The sequence below is a fragment of the Rhinolophus sinicus genome, linkage group LG10 (genome assembly GCF_036562045.2).
Source record: "Rhinolophus sinicus isolate RSC01 linkage group LG10, ASM3656204v1, whole genome shotgun sequence".
Classification (NCBI taxonomy): Eukaryota; Metazoa; Chordata; class Mammalia; order Chiroptera; family Rhinolophidae; genus Rhinolophus; species Rhinolophus sinicus.
In genome coordinates, this window is record NC_133759.1 from 81,307,895 (window position 1) to 81,331,446 (window position 23,552).

A 23,552-nucleotide genomic window follows, 5' to 3' on the forward strand; every position below is an offset into this window, starting at 1 on the left:
TCAGCTGAGGATGCCTCCCCTTGTTCTGCCTGGCAGACTTGCATTTTTTTTCCCAGACACCAAGCTGGAGTCTGAAATTCTCCCTGCAATCTCCCCAGCTGAGTTGGGTCCTCCTCATCTATGTTCAGGAAACACTTGCGGCAGGGTTGGTGTGGGGAAGTGGTTAAAATCCAAGTTAGAAGGCCAGCTCTGCCTCTTACTTTGTGGGCTTGGGTGAATAAATGAGCTCTCTTTTGCCTCAGTTTCCTCATCTGTAAAAAGGGATTCTCACAGTGCTTCGCAAGGGTGGTACAGTTTGGGTGAGACCCTGCATGACAGCACAGCCCACAGTCAGAGGGTGTCTGTTGTTGGGGTCATAGTATTGATCGCACTGTTTCTGTGTCTGCCTCCTCTGTGGGCTGTGAGATGTGCGTTGGCGGGGAGTGGTGGTGGCGCTGCGTCCCCGTGTGACTCGTCGCCGCAGCCGCAGTGGCCAGCTCGCGCCTGGCACTGAGACGGTCGGCAAATGTTTGCTGAATTAATGAGTGGGGGCTGCAGGGCGGGCTTGGGCTGCAATTCTGCCTGGGCTGCTGCAGCTGGGGCGCCTCTGTACATGTATGTGCTGTGGGAGTATGAGTGAGAGGTGCCTGTGGGTGGGGGAGTCGTATCTGTGTCCCGGGGGTCTGGTGGCGCCATGGGCAGCCTGGCGTGCCCGCTCCCTGGGGTCCCCGCCGAGTGCCTGCCTGGCTGCGGGACCCCGTTGCCAGGAGCAGTCAGGATGCGGCAGCGTCTCCATGGCAACGCGGCATCTCGAGCCGCGAGCCGCCCTCCCCCGGCGCCCCGCAGTGGGCAGGAGGCCGAGCCTGGCAGCCCCTCCCGGCCCAGCAGCCAGCGAGCTGGGCCAGGAGGCCGAAGCCTGGTGGGAGGGACAGTGGAGGGGGCTCTTCATTTTTCTAGAGATGAGTGGCTGACTTGCCTCTACTTCCTTCTCCAACTAGGGGAGGTAGACAATATGAGGGTTTTGTACTCTGCCCATGTGCAGCGCTCCCCTCCATTTCTGGCCTGGAAATCAGGTCCTGGTTAGGGCAGGAGACCCTCACTGGCCAAGGCACATCTCTGATCTAAGCCCTGGTTGTGAAAATGGCACAATGATCCAGGCTTGTAGGGCTGTTGTGAGGGGCACTCAGGCACGTCCAGGGAAGTGCCATCCTGGACCAGCGTATGAGTACAAGCCGAATGACTTCCCATACCCACCCAGTGTCTGTGAGTATCCCGACTTCCCACCAATTAGGCCCATGTCTGTAGTACCTGCCAAGGGCTGTCCCAATGCCCCTTTAGCCTCTTAGTCATGCCGTTTCCCAAAACCCACTCAGTGCTTCTCACTGTGGGCTCAGTGACACCCCCCAGTTCCCACCCAGTGCCTCTGGCACTCACCCAATGTCTTCCCAGGGCTCCACAATACTTCTAAGTACTCACTTGGTGTCTCCAGTTGTTATCCAGTGTCCCCATATGCCTACTCAGTACTTTCAAATATCCACTCAGGCCTCTCAGTTACCACCTAGTAAGCATCTAGTGTCTGGTGCCCGACTTCCAGTTTAGGCTTGGTCCCCTTAAGATCCCCAGGGACGACCCACTGCCCCCAGTACTTTCCTAGTAGCCTCTAGTGCACCTATTATCCACCAGTACCTGCACATCCGTTGTGGCTCCCAGTACCTTCCCAGTACTCCTGTTCTCCCAGTGCTAACCACTACAACCTCGTTCTGCCCAGTATATACAGTACTTCCACTACGCACCCCCTGCCTCACTCTGCTTCCCAGTAAATTCCCCTTAGCCTCCAGCCAGGCTTCCAGTCTCCCCGCCCAAACTCCGCCAGGCCGCATTGCTCTCGGCGGCCAGGAGGGGGCGCGCAAACGGTCAGCTGAAGGCCGAAGCGCGGGGCGCGGCCGGGGTGGAGGTCGAGGGGCTGCATCCGAGGCTCTTGTTTTACGGAGCCTGAGTCGTCGTCCAGGGTGGGGATGCATTGAGGGGGCGTACTGCCGGGAGTGATCGCACCCCCAATCCCGCATCCTCCGCTAGCCCCGCTGGGCCAGCAGCCTCCGCCGCCGTCGCCGTCGTGGCTTCGGCTCTGGGAAGGGGCGCGCGCCCTCTGGTGGTCACAAAGTGGCACATGGGGACAGGGTGGTGCGTTCCTTCCCTCTTCCAGCGTCCTAATTTATTAGGCCTGTCCTCCAGCTGGTGCGCAGAGGGGAGGTGGGTGGGAGGTTGGGGTTGTAGGCAGTCCAAGCCCCTTTCTGGGTGCTAGGCAGAGGGACTGGAGGCTGGGATGAAGAGAGAACATTAGCTAGGGAACTTGGGACTGAGAGCTCCTGGGGAGGGACTGTGAAAGGTGGTGGTGGGGGAGTGCTGAGTCCGCCAAGAAATAGATCCCTACTCAAGGATTCAGCAGTTTGGGTTTTTATCTGGGTGTGCTGCCTGCAGTAGGGGGAAGATGGTGGTGGTAGAATAGGCGTCCCCATTCCAGGCCTGGCAACTCCTGCCTGGACCTAAGCCCTTAGCAATGGCATCCCGAATGATCCACCTACCCCTCAATGACCCCATTGCTGCTCTGCCCACCCCAGCCCTCAGTCCCCTGCCCACCTGCCTGGACCTGTTCCCCAAACTTCAGCAGTTCTGGAGGGGTGCGGGCACCCTCTCCCCCCTTCATTGTGAGGTTTCCTCTTCTCTGTGTATTGGGGAAATGGATGGAACTTCAGTAGGGAGGGATCCAGTTAGACTTCTGCCATCTGTCCTGGATTTGGGGGACCTTGGCCTGTAGGAACATCCAGGGTCGGATCTGTGATCTTGTGCCCATCTCTGGTCTGGCATCGGGACAGCATCCAGCAAGCCTCTGCTCAGTGGGTTAGTGGGTTCTTTTACATTTACAGGTTCTTTTTTTTTTTTAAACCTTTTATTTATTTTAAGTGTGTTTTTCCAGGACCCATCAGCTCCAAGTCAAGTATTGTTTCAATCTAGTTGTGGAGGGTGCAGCTCACAGTGGCCCATGTGGGGAATTGAACCCACGACCTTGTTGTTAAGAGCACTGCGCTCTAACCAAGTGAGCTAATTGGCTGCCCCTAAACTTACAGGTTCTTAGAGATGCCTCCTCCGTCCTCCTTCTCACTGTATTGGATGGGGAAACTGAGGCACACAGCAGGTAAATAATTATTGCAGGATCACCAGAAGTGGATGGGTGGGCTTCAGGATGAAAAGAGTACTGGTCTGGTTTGGGTTTGAGCTCAGTTCTGATACTTGCTGAAGGAACTTGGACAAGTCACTTCCTTTTTTCTAAGCTTCAGTTTCCTCATTTATAAAATGAAGATAAAAACTCTACCTCCTTCGCAGGATAGTTGTGAGGATTAAATCTGATGGTGATGGTGTTGGGGAGAATAATAAAGATACTAGGCACTGTTAGCGGAGGGCTCACTTTGTGCCAGGTGCTGTGCACAGTGACTTAACACAGGATATCCAAAGGTTGTTATACTAAGTTGACAGGTAAAACCCCTGGCTCAGGGCCTTCCTGAACTGGCTGTCAGTTACAACCAACTCACAAGCAACGTGACAAAGCCCCTGCCAGACTCCAGACCTCTAGGATGAGCTCTAGAACTCCTTTGCCTGTGCTGTGGCTGGAGGCCCAGGGAGGGACAAGATGACTTTGGACTGTCCTCTGTGCAGTGCTCCCATGTTCGCTAGGCCTGGATCAGATTTCCGGCCCCCGGGGAGGGCAGAAATGATGGAGGAAGCATGTGTCCTGGGCTGGGCAGCTGGACCTGGGGGCCTTACCCTGGAACCTGGGGCCTTTCCTGCAAAGGGAATATCCAAGAGCAGGAAGGAAGGAAGTGGGGAGGGGGAGGAAGAGGGAGGAGGGAGAAAGGATGGGACAGGCCCCAGCTGGGAGTGAGTTCTCTCTGGGACTGGCCAAGAAAAGAGGACATCTGGACTGGCCTGGCGGGTCACACTGGCTGGGGCTCAGATGTGTGTGTGGTTCTGGAGGGGGAGGTCAAGAAAAGAGGATGAATGTCCTGGCTTGTGTACCAGGTACAAGAACCTCCTTCCTGGGCTGGATGGGAGCAAAAAGGAATGTTAAGTGCCATTGGGGCCTGGAACATAGTAGGTGTGTCCTGCCTGTTAGTCCCTTCTCCCTGACCTGTCTGCCTGAGCTGTGAGACAATAGACAGCTCACACAGGCTCTTATTGCCTGTGAACTCATGCATTCATTCAATAACCATTATTGAGCACCTATTATGTGTTGGGATCTGGGACTATTAACTTGAATAAGAGCCGGTCCCTGCCCCACAGAGTCAGCCCGTAGTGAGGGAAGAGGATGAGTCACCATGCAGTGATGCAGGGAGCACAGGAGCTGTGACAGTTCAGAAGAGGCTCCTGACCCAGCCTGGGCGGTGAGGGAAGGCTCTCAGAGGAAACGATACTCATGTCAGGACCCACAGGACGAGTGAACATTAGCCAGAAGAAAGGGCATGCTGAGGAAGAGGGTTCTAGGTAGAGGGAAGGGCAGGTTCCAAGCTCAGGGTTCAGGGAGAGCAGGGCGATGGCTGCAGCAGAATGTGTGGCAATGCCCAGTGGTATGAGGGGAGGCAGAGCTTTGGGGCTCAGAGGTAGGGCTGTGGATTTTATTCTGAGGGCATTGGGGAGCCACAGAAGGTTCTAGGCAGGGGTCACATGGTCAGAGTGGTATTAGGCCCAGTGGAGGGCGCTCAGGGCCTCCATGGTGTGACCTGCCACCTCTATGACCTCGTCTCTCGCAGCTCTTCTTTGGGGAGCAGCCAGGCTGGAGCATCATGGCCCCTGGTAACTCCTCAGGTTTTCCCATCCCCTTTCTTTGCCACTCCCCTACCTGGGTATTATTTCTCTGGATAAACTAAACCTTTACGCTGAGCATGAAGACATGGCGCAGGGAAAGATGGAGCCACCCACAGTTCCTGTTTCTTTCAGATGAAGGTAGAGAGTGTTGCTAGAATTGTGCGAATCAAGAAGTGAAATAAAAAACAGTTGAGTTAGTTTATGCAGTTTTTCCACTTTTCTGGTAAGAAATACATATGTATGCACATGCTACAAAATACAAACTGTGTAAGTTTGGTGATTCTGCATACGAGTGAAATGCCCGTATATTATAGCATTTAAAACTGGCATCACACAAAATATGGATGAACGGTAAAATTCATGCAACTTATTTAAATTTTAAATTTTTCTTTACTTAGAATGACATTAAACAACAAATAAACAGGGTGAAAAATCGAGAGACTACATGGGAAAGGAAAAAGCTTTATATATATTTAGTTTTCTATTTTGTACCTTTAGTATTATGTCTTTTTCCCTTGCTTTTTGAACAAGGGGCTCTCCATTTTCATTTTGTGCTGGGTCCTGCAATGTAACTGGCCCTGTGGGGAACACCCTTCCAGCTCTATGTTAGGATGGGGGATTGTGAGGGCGGGACTGCCTCCTTTTCTGTGACCACTTCCCAGCTGTTGGGAGGCCTCAGCCCTCCTTGGGGTCCTGCTCTCTTCAGGTGTGCCACAGTCCAGGGTTTGGGACAGTGCTGGGCATCTGGGGAAGCCAGCCCCGCAGGCCTGAAGATGCTGCTGCCTGGGCCTTAGGAAGGGGGCCTCTTCACTGACTACCAGGATGCCATCCAGCCTGGCAAACTTCATGGGGTTCCTGGTGCCCTCCCCTTAAGATTACGCTCCCCAAGGGTGAGACCTGCAGACGGGCCTCAGAAATAGGCTCCTGTGGATCTGGAGATGGGTTTCTGTCTCCCCTCTCCCAGTACCTGTCTCTAGTTAGGTGAGGGAGAGGGGATGGGTTCTCTCTCCTTAGCTTACTTTTTGGGGGACAGTAAAAGAAGGAACGGAAACCCCTTGGCAGTGATCAGCCAGCAGCCCAGCCACCTGTAGGAGGCCCTTGCATTCGAGGCAGAGGGAATGAGGGTGGCATCGCAGCTTGGTGGGAGGAAAGCACCACCTTAACCTGGGTCCCTGAGGAGGGCAGGGAAGGAGCAAGCAGTACAGCGTGCTTAAGACTCCCTCTCCCTCTGTTTGTCCTTGACTGTAGCCCCAGACCCACCAACTTGCCCAAGCTCTCTGACCCTGTTTCCTCCTTCATACCACGGGATAATGACTATACCTTCCCCAAGGACTGTCGTGAGCATGCTCTGAGCTAATCCACAAAAACTTTTAGTGCAGAGCCAGGCATTTAGAGGCTGCCATGGAAGAGGAGGTTGGTGACTCAGTGAGGCCCCCCTCCTTCACCACCGGGAATCCCTGCCATCTCCTCTCTTTCCTCCCAGTCCTCCTCCCTTCCTCTCCACCCTGCTTCTCCACTTCCCAGCTCTGCTGTTCCTCTAGCATACCAGGCCCTCCTCACCTCAGGGCCTTTGCACTTGCTGTTCCCTCTGTAGCTCTGACTGACACTTTATTGTTTCTTGGGTCTTAGCATAAGTGTCACTTCCTCTGGGATGGTGTATCTGAGTGCTGCAGCCGACAGCTCCCTAATGAAGCCATTCTGTTAGGTTCACTATGCTAATTTTCCACACAGCCCTTGATAGGTGACCATTTTGTTTACTTGTTTGTTTAGTGTTTTGCTCCCCCCCCCTCCAGGCCATGAGCCTCAGGGGAGAGGGCACCTTGTGTGTCTTGTTCCCCGGGCCCTCAGTGACTGACAGCACGTGTAGGGACACCACACAGACAGAGCCCCGCTCTTAGGGACGTCACAGTGTAGTGAGTGAGGCAGGATTGAATAAGCAAACAAATGTTTTGATACGTATTTTTAATTGTGGTGAGAGATTAGTTTGGTGCAAAAGTAATTGCGGTGGTTGCAATTGTTTTTAACCTGTTAAACCACAATTACTTATTTTTTTTAAAGGCTTGACACCATTCATTTTTTTTTTTTCAATTGGGGAAGGGGAACAGGACTTTATTGGGGAACAGTGTGTACTTCCAGGCCTTTTTTTCAAGTCAAGTTGTTGTCCTTTCAATCTTAGTGGTGGAGGGTGCCGTTCAGCTTCAAGTTGTTTCTTAGTTGTGGAGGGCGCAGCTCAGCTCCAGGTCCAGTTGCCGTTTTCTAGTTGCAGGGGGTACTCCCTTGCGGGAGTCGAACCAGCAACCTTGTGGTTGAGAGGATGCATTCCAACCAACTGGGCCATCTGGGAGGCAGCTCAGCTCAAGGTGCTGTGTTCAATTTTAGTTGCAGGGGGCACTGCTCACCATCCCTTGTGGGAGTCGAGGAATCGAACTGGCAACCTTGTGGTTGAGAGCCTGCGCTCCAAACAACTGAGCCATCCGGGAGGCAGCTCAGCTCAGGGTGCTGTGTTCAATCTTAGTTGCAGGGGGCAGAGCCCACCATCCCTTTCGGGACTCGAGGAGTTGAACCGACAACCTTGTGGTTGAGAGCCCACTGGCCCATGTGGGAATCGAACCGGCAGCCTTCAGAGTTAGGAGCACGGAGCTCTAACCGCCTGAGCCACCGGGCCGGCCCACCACAATTACTTTTGCACCAACCTAGTATCATCTTAACCATTTTAAATGTCCAGTTCAGTGGTATTAAGTACATCACATTGTTGTGCAACCACCACAACCATCCCTCTCCAGAGCTCTCATCTTCTACAACTGAAACTCCCCATTCCCTCCACTCCCCGCTCCAGGCAACTACTAATTTACTTTTTGTCTCTATGAATTTGACTCCTCTAGGTAGTTCATATAAGTGGAATCATACAATATTTGTCTTTTTGTGACTGGCTTATTTTGCTTAGCATAATGCCCTCAGGGTTTATCCATGTTGTAGCGTGTGTCAAAATTTCCTTCCTTTTTAAGGCTAAATAATCCATTGTATGTGTATACATGCCATGAACATGGGTGTACAAATATCTCCTCAAGATCCTGCTTTCAATTCTTTTGTGTATATCCCCAGAAGTAGAATTGTTGGATCATATACTAATTCTAGTTTTAATTTTTTACAGTGGCTGCATCCTTTTGCAAACTTTCACATTCTTGCACAGTGCACAAGTGTTCCAATTTTTTCACATCTTCACTAACACTTGTTATTTTCTGTTTATTTCTTTTCATTTTTTTTTAGGAGTCATCCTAATGGGTGTGAGGAGGTCTCACTGGAGTTCTGATTTGCATTTCTCTAATGATTAGGATACACATTTTGAAGGAAATATGTTTTGAGAGAATGGAGGAAAAGGAGCATCTTAGCTCCAGTGGTCTGGAAGGAGGTGGTATTTAAATTGAGGCTTAAAAGAATGGAAGAAAGCAGCCAAAGGGATCTGGTGGAAGAGCACTGTGGGGAGAGGGAACGGTAAATGCAGGGGACCTGAAGTGTGAGTGAGCACTGCAGGAGGAATGGTGAATAATGGGCAAGGGGCTGGTGGTGGGAGGTGTGGTCTGAGGGGGAGGCAGGGCTGGGTGATCTAGGGCTTTAGGCCTCAGAAAGGAGTTTATATTTGCAATTTATAGTAAGCACTGGTTTCCTCAGGTTGTGGGGATGAAGGGGGCAGAGGGGCACACTGGGACAGAGGGGTGGATGGACGGAAAAATGGCTGAGTGGCTGGTGATGTCACAGTGTGCACTTTCTGGCGCTTGGTGCTATGGGTGTGTGCCTGTGTGTGTGTGCACATGGAGGCCTGGTGCTTACATGTGTGTGTCTGGACACAAAGCCCCTGACCATTATCTCAGGAACTTGCTGTGCACCCCCCTCCCACCTGCCCATAATGGCTGCCCCAACCAGGAGCAGGAGAGCGCAGTGTTGCTTCCTGGGCTCCTACCACCTGCCTGGAGCCAGCAGGAAGGATCGGAGCCATACCTAGGGGTTGAGGCTGGTCTATGAAAATGATCGGTCTTTGAAGGTTTGGAGACGAGGGCTTGCCCACCTGCGACCAGGAGATGACTCCATGCCCTACCTTTGCAAGGCAGCAAGGGATACAGGGGGTGGAGGTGTGGCGGAGAAGCAGGGCACACCTGCTACTAGGTGAGCCGAGCCGGCTGCTGCAGTACCGAGAAGGGCCGCGTGGAGGCAGCCGAGGTCGCCGAGCTGCTGAGAGGATGAGAGAGTAAGGAGTCGGAGAGGAAAGGTGGGGTAGACAGAGGGGCGGGTAGGTCTGGGGACGCATGTCTGCGGGGCTCTGCGGTCTGTTTCAGCCTCCAAGTGGCTGTGTGTGTGAGGATAAAATGAAATCATGAGCTCATCGCCATCCCAGTGGCATCTCATTTCATCATTACAGCAACATCTTTACAGACCCCCAAAAGTAGAGGCACTTGCCCAACGTCACTCAGCACAGGGAATCAGCCCAGGCCTGCCCGACCTCTCCTGTGCTCTAATCACTGGCCCACGCTGAATGAGTTTATCTGGAGGGCAGTGCAGATTTGTTCATCTGTCTCCTGGCCTCATCAGAGCACCCTCCTACCTTAGGCAGGGCCAGGACAGACTAGGAGGGAGGCTTGGACTTGTGACCTCCTGGAGGCCCCTGAGGAAGAGGGTTTCAGGGGCCCTGGGATGAGCTCAGATGTATGCCCTCATCACCATGGTAACAACACCCCATAGTAACATCAGGCCTCCTTTCTGACCTTCCCCTCAGGCTGAAAGCTAGGCCAGTATCTAGGAAACCTGGCTGAGCCCCTGGCCTGACTCTGGGGCTCCTGTCACTTCTGCTGAATTTCCTCTGAGGACTGTAAGCTGGGTCCCCCTCAAAAAAACTCCCACTGACCCCGCCCCCCATCCCTATATAAGTGTGTGACTGTGGCAGTTTGGCCATCCCTGGAGGAAAAAACATAGATGGTTTCAGTTGAAACCATTGAACAGAGGGGGAGACTGAGGCCCAGAGAGGAGCAGGAAGTCAGTCAGGATCATGCAGAAAGGCAGGGACTGAGGCCCTGTTTGTTTTTATCTGGAAAAGGCTAGAGGACCCCAGACAGGGAGTCAGTAAGATGAATCACACAGATTGGAGACTGAAGAATCAGAAGGACAGTGATCTGGCCTCTGTCTCCAGAAAGTTCTCCCTGATGACCTCCTCTGCCACCACTGTCAGAAATGGCCTCAGAGTTCCCTTGACACTTTGTCTGGTCAGGAAGGCTAAAATTTCACTATGAGTTGCTTAAAGGGACCTCAGACCCTCAGTCCATTCTCTTGGTCAGCTTAGAAATCCCTTCTTTAACCCCCTGACAGTCAGTTGCCCATCTTTCTTGCACGCCTCATGTAATTGGGAGCCCACTGCCTTAAAAGGCAAACTGTTCCATTGTAGGGCAGTTCCTTCTAGTGAGACCAAACTGGCTTCCTGTGCTGTCCAACTGTTGGAAATAGCTCACCCTGGGATCACAGAACAGTGCCTCTACCTGCTGCATGAAGGCTCCAGTGGGTGGCAGAGAGGACTATACCCTCCCACCCCCATGCCAGCCTTCTCTCCAGATTAAATGGTCCCAGTTCCCCATAAATAATATTTCCAGCCCTTCATCTCCTGAGTAGCTCTCCTGAGCAGTTCTCCCAAATGCACAAATCTTAAGTATACCATTGGTTGAGTTTTTCTTTAAAAAAATTTTTTTTTTTTTAAAGGAGGGTGCAGCTCACAGTGGCCCATGCTGGGATCGAACTGGCAACCTTGGTGCTACCAGCACCATGCTCTAACCAACTGAGCTAACCGGCCACCCCCATTGGTTGAGTTTTGACAAGTGCATATACACTCTAGCTCCTATCAAGTTAAAGAATATTTTCATCACTATAGGAAGTTTCCTAGTCACCCCCTGCTCCACTGATTTCTTTCCACAATGGCCCATTCTAGAACTTCATAAAAACAGAATTATGCAGTATCTACTCTTTTTGTGTCAGGCTTATTTCATTCAGCATAATGTTTTGGAGATTCATTGGTAGTTTGTTCTTTTTTATTGCCAAGTAGAATTCTGTTGTATGGATGTATAACAGTTTGTTGATCCATTTGCCTCTTGATGGATACCTTGGGATATTTCTCATGGACAGATGAATGGATGGATGCCCAGCTAGGTCTCCCTGACCCTGAACTTGTACAGTTGCTTTATTGGAACCTGGATGTTGGCTTTTCCATCTGTCCTCATTAAATTTTATCTTGTTGGTTCTGACTTAACCCTCTAGCCAGTCCTGATAATGATGAGAGTAGCAAACTCACATATACTTACCATGTGCCATACTTACCATATACTTTACCACTGAGCTAACCTATTCAGACTTCAGAACCACTCTACAAGGGATCTACTATTATCCCCATTTTAGAGATGAGGAAATTGAGGCACAGAGAGGTTAAGTAACTTGCCCAAGTTGACGCAGTCATAAATGACAGCGCTGGGATTAGAACCCAGGTAGTTTGGATCCAGACATTGTGGTCTTAGCCACTCACTCTGTTGCCTCTTTTTGGCTTCTGAAGTCATCTCCCTCCATCTTCCAGTTTCTGTAAACACGTTGTACATGCCTCTAGGTCTTCATTCAAATTATTGGTCAAAAAACAAACACGGAAAGCCTATGGATCAGCTAAGTCTAGGGCCGAGGACAGAGCTTGGTGGCATGCCTCTAAAGGTCTCCTTTTGCACTGCCCTTATTCTATTTATCAGTAATCCTTGATGGTGACTTCTGTATCAGCTGCAAAGCCAGGGACCTGGGATCTAGCTGTGGCTTTCCACCGTGGTCTCAGTACAGCGTTCATCAAACATGCCTCTGCAATCTCTACACAGCCAGCACTGCATGTCAGTCCCCAGATTTACCTGCCCAGGGGCTGAAGAACAAAGGGAACAGAATGGGGTTGGGGTAACGCTTGGTTGAGCCCATGTGGGCACCCAGTGGCTCGTCATAGCCCCTGGATCTTGGCCCAGTGTCTAGCATGTAGTAGGTACTCAACAGATGCTTGTTAATTATTTTATTGAAGGCCACTTAATTTTATTTTTTATTGCAGTAAAATATACGTAACATAAAAGTTACAATTTTACCCATTTTTAAGTGTACAAATTCAGGGGCATTAGGTAGATTATAAGTGTTGTGTAATCATCACCACTATCTATTTCTAGAACTTTTTCATTATTGCAAACAAAAACTCTGTGCCCATTAGACAATACCTCTCCATTCATCCCTCCCCCTCAACCCCTGGTACCCTCTATTCTACTTTATGTTTCTATGAATTTAGCTATTTAGATATTTCTTATAAGTGGAAATATACAATATTTGTCCATTGGTGTCTGGTTTATATCACCATAATGTTTTCAAGGTTCATCGCTGCTGTAGATGTGTCAGAATTTCATTGCTATTAAAAGCTGAATAATATTCCATTGTATGTGTACACCACATTTTGTTTCTCCATTTATCTGTCAGTGGACACTTAGGTTGTTTCTACCTTTTGGATATTGTGAACAATGCTGCTATGAAGCTTGCTAATTACTATTTCATAATCCCTCTCTAATCAGGGTCTCCCCAACCATTTTCACTGTGATGATTCTTGTCAAGGTCTCCAGTGAGCTCCATGTCACTAAATTCAAGTGTCAATTTTCAGTCCTCATCTCACTTGATCCATCAGCAGCAGTTGACCCGGTTCATCTCTTTCCTCTTTGACATTGTTTCTTCACTTGGTTATAGGATCCCACATTCTCCTGCTTTTCCTCTACCTCTCGGGACACTCTTTCTCGGCCCCCCTTCTTGTTTCTCCCCTTTCTCCTCCCCCACCTCTTAATGCGGGAGGCCCTCAGCTCCCCATTCTTGGTCCTCTGACACCCATTCCCCCACTCCTGGGTGGCCTCATCACTCCTCTCGAATGTACATCTGTAGCCCAGGCTGCTTGCCTAGCTGACATCTCCTCTTGGGTGGCCAATTGACAGCTCAAACTCAACTGATCCAAAAGTGAGCACCTGCTTTTTCTCCTCTAACACATTCTTCCCCACTTCCCCCCTTAGTTCCTGGCAGCTCCATCCTTCCTGTTGCTCAGGTCCTGAATTTTGCTTCACTCTGGACTCCTTTCTTTCTCTTACACCCCACACCCAGTCCCTCAATTCATCTATTGGCTTTACCTTCAAATACATCCAGAATCTGGCCACTTCTCACCTGTTTCCACTCTGGTGCGAGTCTGCATCAACCCTCCCCTGGAATTCTGCAGTAGGCGCCTGCTGGTCTCCAGGCTCGGCCCCTTCAATCTATGCCCAGCTCAGGAGCCAGAGAAATCATTTAAAAATATAAGTCAAATCAGGTCAGTCCTCTGCGCCAAACCTTGGGTAGCTCTTCATGTCACTAAGAGTCAAAGCTTAAGTCCTTACAATGGCCTACGAGGCCCTATGTCATCTGGCCGCCCCTGCTAGCTCTCTGCCTCATCTCCTGCACTTTCCCCTTGTTCTCTTTGTGCCTTGCTGTTCCAATACCATACCAGGCACACTCCCACCTCAGGGCCTTTGCACTGGCTATTTTTGTGCCTTGGAAATCTCCTCCTCCAGAGAGCTACACGACAAATTCCCTTACCTCTTTCTTGTCTTTGCTCAAATTCACCTTCTCAAAGTGTCTATCAATAGCATTCTATTTAAAGTTGCAGTATTCCTCGTCCTGTCCACATTCCTGATCCCCTTTATGCTGCCCCATTTCCCCTGTAGTACTTATCATTATCTATAATATTATAAATTTTACTTATTTATTGTGTTCATTGTTTTTTTTTCTCCTCCCACCTCCACTGGAAATGATTCAGGAGGGCAAGGATTTTCTTCTCTTTTGTTTACTGACATGATTCACCTAGAATAGTACTTGGTACAGGTAGGGCCTCAGCAAAAATTTGTTGAATGAATAAATGAAAGAAGGAAGAAAGTATGATAATTTGGGAGGAGGTCTGCAATCTAAAAACGAGTTCAACCAAGAAAATGTGGGCTTCGGTTGTCGTGGATATTGGTGCTGTTTGCTGTGCAGCAGCCATTCTCCTCTCGGTAACTTTTCCCCTGTTTTCGTTTGGGACACATCCCCTCCCACCACCATTCTATATAGATTGCCAGGAGCTGACTCCACTCCTCACTCCAAGGAGGGCAGTGACACTTTAGGCCACAGGGATTGGTTCTGGGCTGGCCATGATGTATTCAACCAGCTGGGCCAATGAGACTGAATTCTGAGAATTTTGCTTGTATTCTAGGCATGGGGGGAAGCCTTCTGCCCTCAAAGCCAGACATAAACTCAGAGCTACTTTAGCCATTTTGACACTTTGTTGGAAGAGCTTGCCTGGAAATGAAGCCAGCACAGAGGACTACTGGCTACAGATGTGGAGAAAGACCCCACTTGGGAGCCTGGATTCAGTAGTGCCTGTGGCTGGATCTACTCCTGGACTTTCCATTTACATAAGGCCCTCCCTTTGCATTGAAGCCAGTTTCTGTCACTTGCAACCACTTATACTGTACCTGCCTGAGTTCCTGAATTGGGAAGTGAGGAAGGGGCGGAGTAGGGCCCTGCAGGGTGTGTAGGGTGGGTGGCCTCAGTGGTGGTCCCAAATGAGAGGGGCATACAGAGGGCCCTTGATGATTAGTGCTGAATGCAGTGTGGGGGTGGTGATGGAAACAGATTTTTCTTGGCCCTGTACTAGAGGAGTTCTCAAGCTTTAAGGGGAGGACATAGACACTAAAGGGGCAACACAGACTGAGGGCTCCTGCTATACCAGCTGCAAGCCAAGCTCAGATGGCTCGTGCCCAAAGTTGGGACGGGAAATAGGAAGGGGAGCTCTCCCTGACAGAACTCATTCCTGAGCTGCCACTCTCCCCACCTCCACTGCAGGCGGAAGAGCCCAGTTAAAGTACACACTCAGGGATTGGAGTCTGGGCTTTGACACTTACTAGAGTTATGTTCTGGGGTTAGGGCACAACTTTCCCAGTTTCAGTCTTCATAGGTAAAACGGGATGAATGATGTCCACCTTACAGGGTTGCTGTGAGGATGAAATGAGCTAATGTGTGAAATGAGATCATGCCAAGAATTTAGCATGAACCTGGCTCACGGAACACTCAATAAAAGTCAGGGGCTGTGATTACTGTCATCAGTGGTCTCACCTAGCCAGTGATTATGCCAGGTGGGGTAGGTACAATGCCTGTAGGCACCAGCAGGTGGCGTCCTGACCCCAAAAGAGCCCATTCCTTCACGGACTGTGTTCTGAAGGGCTCTGGAAGGAGTTGCGCGGGGTGGCCTTTCGGATCTCGGCCAGTTAGACCCCTGCCTTCCCGGCTACGGTGGGGAGAGGTACCTGCACTCCGCTCAGATCCGAGGAAGAGGGGGCCTACGTCACCATGGGATCGTCAGTGGATTCTCGGTTTTCCATCCGTATTGGGGAAGAGCATGGCCTTCGGAGACACTTGGGCCAAGTTGAGGAAATACTCAGGTTGGACCAGGTCAAGTACTTCCAGAACCAACGAGCATCCCAGCGCGGAGGCTGGTTACAAAGGGCCTGCGGGTGGACCTTGGGGCGCCGCTGGGTGTGGTGCTGAGGCATTGGGATGACCCATATGACCTCTGTTCACTTCCTTTCTGTGTGAGAGAGAGTGGGGCTGCCTGGCGCCGAGGACCCAAGACCGTGCTCAGCCCCGTGACACGCGACGCTCTGGTAATTCTGAGTTGGGCCAGCAGACGGAGATAGCGAGACGCCTGGGCCTCGAAAGGCCCCCCTCACGCAGCCGGGAGCTCGCCCTCCTGGGAACCACCCCGGCGCCTCCCTGGGCAGGAGTAGACTTGTCGCTTTGAAAAAGGCTTGCCCTACTCCCTCCCGCTGGGCTTCTTGGGGGCAATGCGTGGGATGAGGGGAGGGTCAGCTTCAACCCTAACTTCGCATGTCCCCAGCTATGCCCTAGCCTCTCAGGGCCTCCGTAACTTGGATGGGATCTGCTGACTCCTCTGACCCTAGCAGCTCCGACTTCCTGGGGTAGGGTGGTGTTATCTCCCCAACCTTAAAGATCCTCTCCCTAAGCCCCCATTAACTCAGGCTTGGATGGGCAGCTGGACCTCCAGAAGCAGGGGAGTGCCCACCCCGTAGCACCCTGGCCAGTTCCCGGCATTCCCCTGGACAGGCTCCCGGGGCTCACAAAGGCCCTCAGACAAAGTTCTAGGCCAGGCTTTGCCTGTGCCTTGGGCCCACAGCCGGCTGGCTGTAGGCACTGCAAGTCCCTGGCACTCCTTGTGGGGCTTTGTCCACCAGCCCGGGACCAATGCTGGCAGGGCCACATTTGCTGGGGGAGGGGTGGGACAGGCAGCTCTCAGAGCTTGAGCAGTCACCCTTCTGTCCTACCCATGGCTGTGCTCCCCTCGAGGCGACCTTCCCCCACCTCATGCTGGCTCAGGCAGTGCCCTCTCCCCACTGGCCTTCTCCTCTTGCCTGCAAGTCCAAATCCTTATCTTCTTCAGTGACCTGCTCCTATTCTACCATTCATTCATTCATTCATTCATTCATTCATTCAGCAAATACTTACTGAGCTCCTACTATACTCCAGGCCCTTGCTAGATGCTGGCAATCCAGCAATAACAAGATACACAGTTCCTGCCCTTTTTGGAGTTCACAGTTTAGGGAGGTAGTTGGCAGGAGACTAGTAGAACCCATCCCTAAAATATGATTTCACTTTGTGATAAATGGGGTGAAGCAAATAGGTTGTTTGTTTCAGGAAACTCCACCTACAAGGATATTTCCCCTTGAGCTGTAGAGGGAAGGACTTTGTCTGGGCCCTGCCCTCACCCCCTCTCAGGGCCTGGCACACAGGCACATAGTAGGTGCTCAGTAAATGTTGTTGAATGAATGGATGAATCATCACCTCACAGCTAGGAGCTGTCTGGTGAGAATGATCTTTCCTTCCCACACTCCCTCCCAGCTAACCCAGGAGTTGTAGGTAACGTTGGGGATTGTACAAATCAGACCCTTAAGCTCCAAAAACACCCCTTCCTCCCAGGCCTCTATGGCTCCCTGCTTAGCTCCTTACTGCATGGCTTCCCTATGTGGGCCCTGTCAGAGTCCCATGGCCCCTGTGTGGATTCACTTATGACCCCTATTCCTCCATTCTTTGGGTGCTTACTGTATGTTGACCCTGGGCTCAGGAACTGGGGACCTAGAGAGGAGTGAGAAGGGTCCTTGCCCTCATGGCGTGCCCAGTCCAGACAGTAATGATACAACGTGATGCGTACTGTGATGGGGGAAGATGGCACTGTGTGGGCCTGGAGTGGGGTGTCCCAGCCTGGGGGAAACCTCCTCAGAGAGACCTTCTCTGACCACCTTGCTGAAGTAGTCCCCACGCTTCCAGCTAGGTGCTATCACATCCCCCCCTTTTTTTGGTTTTAAAGTACTTTTTAGCACCTGCAGTTCTCTTCTTTATCTGTTGGTGTGTTCTTTATCTGAGAGCTTTGCTGAGTGCCTACTATGTGCCAGCCAAAGGGGTAGGCCCTGGGGAAACAGAAGCGAAAGAACAAATGTCCTGCCTTCCTGGAGCTTATGGTCTAGTGATGATAGTGATGGTAGGGAGACAGACAATAACCAGAATAAGCAAGAAAATGTGGTGTACAAACATCTGTTATAGAGGAAAAGGAAGCAGACAAAGGGGAGACATGGAGGAGGGATGGGTAATATTTTAGGTAGGGTGGTTGGGGAAGGTGGCATCTGAGCAGAGAGCTGAAGGGGGTGAGGTGAGTCTAGTGTTGCAGGCAGAGAGAATAGCAAGTGCAAAGGTCCTGAGGCTAGGAACAGTGAGGAGGCCAGAGTGGCTAGAGAGGAGTGAGGTCAGAGAGGTGACAGGGGCCAGGTCATATAGGACCTTGTAACCCTGGCAAAGACTTGGTTTAACATTTAGTGACATGGGAGCCATTGGAAGATTTGGAGCAGGAGTGATATGATCTAATGTACATTTAACACGATCCCTTTGGCTGCTGTGTTGGGAATGTTGGTAGTGGGGCTGGGTGGAAGCAGCAGGACCAGTTAGGAGGCTAATAATGGTGGTTCAGGACAGGATGGTGGCTGAGGAGCTGATGAGAAGTGGCCAATTTGGGACATACTTTGAAAGTAAACCCCGTAGGATTTACTTGGATGTGAGGTGTGAGAGAAAGAGAGGGAAGGATGACTCGCAGGTGTTTGGCCTGAGCTGAGGGAAGGATGGTAGTAACATTTTCTGTGATGAGGAAGAGGAGATCAGTTTGGGTTGGGATGAGTTGGAGCTGTCCTTTGGATATCCTAGTGGAGACGTTAGGTCAGCAGTTGGGTCTGACCTCAGGGGGAAAAGGTTGGGGCTGGAGAATCACACACTGAGAATCATCAGGGTTTAAATGGGCTTTGAAGGCAAGGAGGTCTCCCCAGGGGATAGAGTGAGGTAGAGAAGAAGATGGAGGACTGGGCCCTGGGCGCTTGGGCACGTGGAGGTCAGGAGGGGGAGGAGGAACCAGCAAAAGAGGATGAGAAGGTAGGAGGAATACTAAGGCAGTAATGAGTCCTGGAAGTCAGGGGAAGAAAATATTTCAAGGAGGAAGGGGTATATCAAATGTTAAGATTGTGTTAAGATGAGACCTGAAAATTGACTGTTGGGTTTGGCATTTATGGTGATCACTGGGAACCAGGTCACAGTCAGTCTATCTAGTTCCTTTATACCAATATTAGAAAGAGGCAGGCCCTCCAGGTAACCCTATCTGTGCAGGCACACAGAAGGGAGATACCTCAGTATAAAGGACAAGGCATCCCTCCCCCAGCCAGATGTAGCCTTGTACCGGGCACACAACAGAGTGAGGGGACAGCAGGCTGGATTTTACCTCCCTCTCCATCCCTTGTGAATCTCAGGTACATTTGTACAGTGTGCAACCTGTACACCTGTACTCAGCAGCTGTGATCATGACCTTGATGAACTGTATCAGTGGAATGGGCATGAGTGAGGGGATGAGACTCAGATTGGAGTGCATTCAAGAGAGAATGGAATAGGAATTGGAGAGCATGGACAACTTTTTCAAGGAACTTTGCTGTAATGGGGAAAAAGAAATGAGACAGTAGCTGGAGGGTTGAGAAGAATTATTTGAGTGATGGTTAATGAAAGAGAAGGCATTGCTGGTCCCCTGCCTGTAAAGTGAGGTTGTTAAAAATATTTGGGGTGTATAAGTGTGGGAGGGGTCCTAGAACATTACATTTGAGGTGGGAAGTGTCAGGCGAGGACACTGGACAGGGGCTGGGGCCTTTCTCTTGGAGGTGCTGGGGGCAAGGGTGGGGTTGGCGCATGACTGGGCACAGAGTAGGTGCTCACTGAGCATTCCGGGATTGGCCTGGGGAATCCCTACCTCGCCTCTCCTCCCCGGGCTTCCGTCTCCCAGCTGGAAGATGGGAGAATTGGGTGTTTCGGGTTATCTATGAGCCAAGCCTCCTCTGGGTCCAGGTTTGGATCCAAATGCCTTCTTCCAGTTGATGGGTCTGATTCTGGCCTCTTCTCCTCTCTGATGTCCTATACTGTTCAGGCTGAGGAAGAACAGGAGGCCCTGCTTAGGCCTGGGGAGGCAGGGGGTCTGGTAGAGGCCTCACAATGGTAGAGGCTGCGGGAGGCTGAGAGGGCCAGGAACTGTGTCCCCCGCCCCTACCCCTGCCCCTGCCCCTGCCTAGCCTCCAGCACCAGCCTTTTGACCCACCCTTAGGGGAGTGGGGGGAGGTGAGGGAGGAGGAAAGGGAATTCATTTGGAGGAATGGGAGAAGTTGCAGATTCTTCTTTTCCTGGAGGGCTGCTGGGTTATATAGTGTGTTTTGGCTGCTGGGTGAGAGGATGCTGACCCTGTTCTCTTTCAAGAGGCAGAAGTAGCTACAAGAAATAATAATAGTAACTCTCTCTCCTATATCTGTGGCCCCCAAAGCACTCTTTCACACAGAGCCCACCTGTGGCCTTGTGACAGCCCTTTCAGTTCTTTGAGCTAGTTCCACTTGACATGGGAAAGTGAGGTTCAGGGACAGGATCTAGCTTCCCATGGCCACACAGCCAGGAAGCAGCAAAGGCCAGACTAGAACCCAGGTCTCTCGGCCTGGGCCTGCTCATGCAACAGGCTCCCAGAGCTGCCAAGGATGGGGAGCAGATCCAGACCAGGGACTGGTTCTGGGCAACAGCCTGGACCAGATTAAGTGGAGAGGCTGCTGTATCTCCCTCCTTCCGTCTCTCCCTCCCCCGCCCTCCATTCTTTCCTTTCACTTGTATTTATTAACCCATACTGTGTGTTGGGTGCTAAGGATACATGTGAACAAGGCAGACCTTGCCTTCAGGAGGCTCAGAGCTCATCTCGGTGGACAAAGATGAAATAATGCATTCAATGAGTAAGTCACTCATTACAACTAGAATAGCCATGGCCTGTTTGTTAGTGCATCTGTGTGTCAGGTTTTTGGTGGGTGGGCTCTGAGAAATCAGCTCCTTTTATCTCCATCCCAGCTGCACAGGGAGAGGTTATGACCATCCTCATTGGGTAGATGAGAAAGTGGAAGCTCAGAAAGGTGGTTCAACTGTGACTTGAGGTCCTGAGGATGAGGAGTGTGGAAATAAAGCCGTTACCATGGTTCCCCGAAAATAAGACCTAACCGGAAAATAAGCCCTAGCATGATTTTCAGGATGACCTCCCTTGAATATAAGCCCTAATGAGTCTTTTGGAGCAAAAATTAATATAAGACCCGGTCTTATTTTTGGGGAAACACAGTACCTCCATTACCCACCATAGCCGGTTGCCAGTTGCCAGCCATCCCTGCCTACAGCTAGCAGAGGGCAGAAGGTACAGGGTAGGACAACAGAGAAGCCATGCTCCCTCTGTGCCCTTCCAGAAGATCCTGAATACCTGCAACAGAGTGGTCCCTTGTTTCTGAGCTCTGTGGGGATGTCCTAGGGTTTGATGGGCAGTGAAGGGGTGTGGTCAGAGTGCCCTTTCAACTGCCCAGCAGTGTTTGTAGGGTCAGACTTCCTGGGACTTTAAGCAAGTGGCTATGCCTCAGTTTCCTCAACTGTAAAATGGGTTGCAGGAGTGTTTTGAGGGTTAAATTTAACACATGGAAAGCACTTAGTGTGGACTCTGGCACATTGTAGATGTAGTTAATAGCAGAATTATCACCGTCGTTGCTGAAACCGCAGCTCTAGCTGTGGCCCAATTTGAAGAGGGAGGGGACTAATTCTACCTCAGATCCTGCACCTCCAATTACTGCTACAGCATAGACACCCCTCATAGGTCAGCAAGTCCTCTTTTCTCTCAACCTCTGTTTCCTAAGAAGAGAGTCCCTAACCTGACTGTGTGTGTATGGGTAGAAAGAAGGTCAGAGGGAGCTTCATGGAGGAAGGGGCATTTAAGCAGGGATTTGAGGATTGAGTAGGAGTTCATGGAGAACAGCAGGATCAAGGCCTGACCAGGCAGAGGGTGGAATACCTGTAAAGATCTGGAGGTGGGAAGGAGCTGGTATAGTAGTAAACAGCCCCTGGAGGACTGGAGTGGAAGGAGAGAGGTGGAAAGTGGCTTCCTGTGGTAGGGTGAGCACCCTTCTCTGTGGGACTGGGTCTGCTCACCCTCCCCTCCACCCCATAGCTCCTGCTCTCGCTAGATCCCTATGAGCAGGGCCCTTTATTACCTCTCTGAGAGGTGCAGTCTTACCCTGCAAGAGCCTCACAGCCAGGAAGTTCTTCCTTGTGTCTAGCCCAGGTACAATACTGTCAACTTTCTTCTTTGGAGCTAGGGTCTTGGGATGGGGGTAGGACTTCACAGCGGTGACTATCATGGGGGAGGGTGTGTGGGGCAGGGTCCTTGAGAGATGGTTTACACAGTCCAGAGCACCCTTGGTCTCTCTGCCGAGGGCAGCCATGCCCTAACCTGTGCTGGAGCTCTGCGTCCCTCATTGGACCCACTCCTCACCTCCCCCCGCAGGGTCTCTCCCTTTTGTCCTTCTCTCCTGTATCCACCCCTTCCAGCTCTGTCCCTAGCCCTCCTTCTAACCGCATACTCCGGTCTGTCTGTCCCTCTGTCTGTCTCGGTGATAGGTAGGTAGGGAAGGCTCTGCCTCTCTCTTTCTCTCTCTGGGATCAGCCACCTTGCCTGCCCCCTGCACTCCTCCCTCACTCCTCCGCTGTCAGGGTCGGGTCTCCCCTGGGTGTGGAGGGCAAGGACCGCTCCCTCTTTCACCTGGAGGAGGGCTCAACGGATCCGAGGGCTCAGGGTCCGGGCCCGCAGGGTCCTGCCCAGGGGGCGGGGGTTAGAGGACAGCTGGGGCCGGCAGGGCTAGGAAGGTGGGGGGCGGAACCTCGCGGTGCTCCCTTCCCCCACTTTCTTAAAGGGCCGGCACGGGGCTGTGCTGGACGGGGCTGGCTGCACCCTCCCGGGCTGGGTCAGGGCGCACAGTCCAGCCCTTGGTGTGGAGGCGTGACGGGCCAGCCGGCTAGGGTGGTCACTGTCGCCTCCTGGCTCCGCTCCCGCCACCCGCCGCCTGCAGTACCCCCACCCTTCCCCTCCCTTCCCGCTCCTCCCTCCCTCCTTCTCTCCTTCCGTTCCTCCCTCCTACCGTCAGTCCCCCCATCTCTGTTCAGCTTCTCCACAGCGCGGCTCAGACACCCGAAGGGACAGAAGCGGGCACAGGAGCCCCGACAGGCAGCAGCGGAGGAGTGGGACGGTCAGTCCAGCGGCGGCCTCTGCATGGCCCCGCCGTGAGAGGCTGGACCCAGCGACTGGGGCCAGGAGCGGTGAGTGGGGCCGCGGGGCCACCTTGTCCCCAGGGCACCGCATGCTCCGGGACCCCGCCCCTCCCGAAGCCAGGCTGGGGGCCTGTGAGGGGGTGCCGGGGGTGGGACACGCTTGTTGGGAGGCGGGCGCCGCCCTCCGCCCTCCGTGCCAGCCAGGCTCTGCTAACAAAGCTACATTTCGAGATCAATTCTGTGGTGGCTGGAGCATCCGAAGGATACGGTTGTCATGGAGATAGGGCGAAAGAGGAAGCCCCGGGATGGCCAGGTCTGGGCCAGGGAGTGCGGGCACTACTACAGAGCCCCAGGCCAGCCTGAAGGGAGGGTCAGGGCCGGCTGGCCCAATTGTCTCCTGGATTCTGTCTCCTGATCCCCCCTGAGTGTAAATGTGTGTATTGAGGGGTATCAGTGAGAGCTCGGTTGCTGGGGACCTGGGGTGTTGGGTGCTGGGCCTGCCAGCAGCCACCTTTACCACCGAGCAGCTTTGAGGATTTATTTCTGTTTCCAGTTTTCCAACTTTGACAGCCTGGCTTGGCAGCCAGGCCTCATGGGCTCTGAGCTCTGCCGCTAAAGCAGGGGCTTGCATGGGGGCGTGGCAGGCAGTGGGCAAGGCAAGCGGCACATAATGGCTGTGGCAGCCGCAGGGAGGAAGGGGTCCTTGGAGCCTGCTTCTGGGGCTGGGGTGGGGCAGGGAGTCCAGATATGGGACCACCCTGCCCAGCTGATCCCCTCCTAGGAGAAGGTATATTGACTCTTGCTGTCCCTGGAGGATCTGGGGGCTCTCTGAGTCAGAACTGAGGGTATTGTTTCTTCACAGGCTGGGGGGGCCACTACTTCAGCCCACCCCTTCATCTTGAGACCAGTTTTGGGGAGCCTTAGAAGAACTG

The 23,552-nt window shown here is 52.1% G+C and overlaps 1 protein-coding gene and 1 long non-coding RNA gene across 6 annotated transcripts in view; one reads left to right on the forward strand and one right to left on the reverse strand.

The window, feature by feature from the left end:
• Positions 1-23,552, forward strand: part of PSD2 (pleckstrin and Sec7 domain containing 2) — a 73,774-nt gene that overhangs the window by 5,143 nt on the left and 45,079 nt on the right. For 3 of the 4 annotated variants that reach the window (XM_074313619.1, XM_074313618.1, XM_019740370.2), the window contains exon 2: positions 22,516-22,668. The gene's annotated coding sequence lies outside the window, so the exon portion shown is untranslated. Of the gene's footprint in view, positions 1-22,508; positions 22,669-23,552 lie in introns of those variants that run through there. The other variant, XM_074313620.1, reaches the window with a different exon arrangement.
• On the reverse strand, positions 7,000-22,618 carry LOC109451838 (uncharacterized). Of its 2 annotated transcripts, XR_012489800.1 has the most exons (4): positions 22,491-22,618; positions 19,268-19,442; positions 14,826-14,915; positions 7,000-9,060 (listed from the first exon to the last, which is right to left on the reverse strand). It is a non-coding gene; the product is annotated as an uncharacterized LOC109451838 (long non-coding RNA). The 2 variants fall into 2 exon arrangements; XR_002138040.2 differs by lacking the exon at positions 19,268-19,442 and having other exon boundaries at positions 22,491-22,593.